This window comes from Limulus polyphemus, unplaced genomic scaffold (genome assembly GCF_000517525.1).
Source record: "Limulus polyphemus unplaced genomic scaffold, Limulus_polyphemus-2.1.2 Scaffold643, whole genome shotgun sequence".
Taxonomy (NCBI): Eukaryota; Metazoa; Arthropoda; class Merostomata; order Xiphosura; family Limulidae; genus Limulus; species Limulus polyphemus.
The window spans coordinates 396,095-399,089 of record NW_013666253.1 but is presented as its reverse complement, the minus strand read 5'-3'; positions in this window follow the sequence as shown (position 1 = coordinate 399,089).

The following is a 2,995-nucleotide window of genomic DNA, read 5'->3' as shown; positions in this document are numbered from 1 at the left end:
TATTTCTGTTTGTATTTATTTTTTTTTCTGTTTGTCTTTGTAATTTTTAAAATTAATTACATATTTCTAACTTTGCTCAGTTTGTTTATTCTTTATCTTACATATAGTTTTGCCCCTAATTAACGCCCCCGGAGGCATTGCAAACTGCAAAGGGAGCGCTAATTATAGTATTTGTGCAGCTCCGGATTCAATTTTTCACATGTGATTTGTTGATTTCTTTACTAATAAGTGTGTGTGTGTGTGTATGTATGTTTGTTGTTCTTCTTTTTCAATAAAAATTACTATAGTAAAAGTGGATTATATGCTGTATTACTATTGCTGTCACACAAGGTAAACTTTATAAAAAATACCGGGGGCGATAAGTAGAGAGGAGGAGTTAATTAGGGGCAATACGGTATTTTTATAATCAAATCTTCTTATCAAGTTTCTTTTGAAATATCTGTTTTGAATTTTTTAATCACCCACCGTTTTTCTTCCCTTGTTCTTAATTCACATCTTCCCTTTCACATTTTTTTTTTCATCCACCGAAATCTCTTTACCATTTGAAACATTTCTTTTCATTCAAAACACTTGTTGTCAAGGTGAGCTACCAAGGTACCCATGACGTCACTAAGATTCTATCTGGCTGCCTGTTTGTCTGGACTAACATTAGAGCCAAGAGCATACCTTAAATTAACTTTCATATAGCTTTCTTTCCAATCAATACTTATCTACCCCAGGGGAAAGGGAGACTACCTTCCGAAAGCGTCAAGATTTTTTTGTTCTTGTTTCTTTGTTTTATCTGCTTTTTTTCCTACAAGTACGAACACTTGTCCAGAGAATGTATGCAAGATGTACATTTTATATCATCTGGCTTACAAGAAAATATGTTCGCGTAGATGTTCGTGATTCATCACAAAAGTTTGGTGCCAAATTTCTTTCAATAGAGTGTTGTATAGCATAGCACTTACATTAGCGGATGAGACCCTCCCTAAAGGACTTAGATTAGCGGATGAGACCCTCCCTAAAGGACTTACATTAGCGGATGAGACCCTCCCTAAAGGACCTTCATTAGCGGATGAGACCCTCCCTAAAGGACTTAGATTGAGTTGCGGAGTTAAAGTAATCGCATTTGAATTTAGAACAAAGCAGAAAAAAATATGTCAACTATCATCTGCTTTGTTCTAAATTCTAACTCTGTTCTATACAAATTAGCAACTTTACCCGAAGAAGGGCACTAGCATTAAACGTTTTATATCGACTTTATGGAAATACAAATATCTTCCTTTTTATCATCTTTTTTATGGTTTTTTTTAAACAACTTAATCTAAATATTTTCTATTATTACAAGTTTTTTCACCTTTCCTCCTGAAAGGGCTGACAGGTAGATAAATGAAGGACGTATTAGAATACAATTAAAATAGTGTCTGAATAAAAAACACATGACCGAACACAAAACACTCTCTATGAAGCCCCCAGTGGCACAGCGGTATGTCTGCGGACTTACAACGCTAGAATCCGGGTTTCGATACCCGTAGTGGGCAGAGCTTTGTGCTTCATTACAAACAAACGACAACAAAAAAACTCTATGAAACAATATAAACCAATTTTTTACTATATTTTTTTATTTGTCATTTGAAATATTTTAAATCCAAACACTAAGAAAGTTTATTATCACTCAGGGACCAGTTGGTTTGTTTTTATCAGTGGTAGGCCAAAAGTAAACGCTCATTTCTCCGAGAAGCGAAAAAAAGTGAGAGCCAGACATTCGAATTTCATGTGTAGAAGCACGTGAAATTTATTCATCAGAACTACTACGTTGACTGTGAAGCAAAGTTTTGTGTTTATACAACAGAATGAGGGTTAGTGTGAGACGTTTTCAGAACACAGAATAGTGGGAAATGTTTACACTTTAAGGGTTGCTCAAGGAAACTTCACTGCTTTCTTGAAGCCCCCAAGTGGCACAGTGGCATGCCTGCGGACTTACAACGCTAAAATCCGGGTTTCGATACCCGTGGTGGGCAGAGCACAGATAGCCCATTGTGTAGCTTTGTGCTTAATTACAAACAAACGCCTTCTTGAAATGCGACACAAAATAATTATGTTGTGCACTTTATGGAAAGTCTATGTTCATTTATATTATATTTACTTTTAAATTACCAGTGAGGGGTCGTTATGTACCTAATGAGGATTTTAAATGAATTTTTGTAAACTAGTTATGCTTTTAGTTTGTTGGTAGTAGTTAAGCGCAAAGCTGCACAATGAGCTATCACAGGTATCAAAACACCAAGCCACTGGGGGAAGAGCACTACTTATGCACAAAATTGTTTGTGGGTCCATAACTTTATTGGTTAGTGTGACTCTAATAGTATATCATCTACACACAAAAAATTAACAAAAACACCATCAATATTGCAATTAATCCAACTAATTATACTTAAATATTTTACATAGGAAATGCCAGTGATCCCCCTCCCCTTATTTTTCCATTAATTCTTTACACGAACTATTGTAATTTCAAAAGTAGAAGCCTCCCAGTGGCACAGCGGTAAGTCTGTGGGCTCGCACCGTTACAAACAGAGTTTCGATGCTCGTTGTGGGCACAGCACCGTATCTGGACATTGTATAGCTTTGCGCTTAACAACAAACATAACGTTTTTCAATTTTGTTGTAATACGTCGATCCCACCAGTGGTGAATGGTGTAAAACAAGTCTGTAATTTGAGGGTTAAATAGTAGAATGTTTGTCATGGGAAGGAAATGTGACATTGATGTTACAATGCTTAGTGTATCAGTTCCATAAATTATCATTGTCGGTAACTACTCTTTAACTCAGGTACATATGAAGATTTTGTTAACGACTCAATTTCACATTATTCCTGATTAAAGTTTAGGAATCAATTGAAACGATGTAATAATGGTTCTCATATTTTAACATATATGTTTGTTTGTTTTTGAATTTCGCGCAAAGCTACACGAGAGCTATCTGCGATAGCCGTCCCTAATTTAGCAGTGTA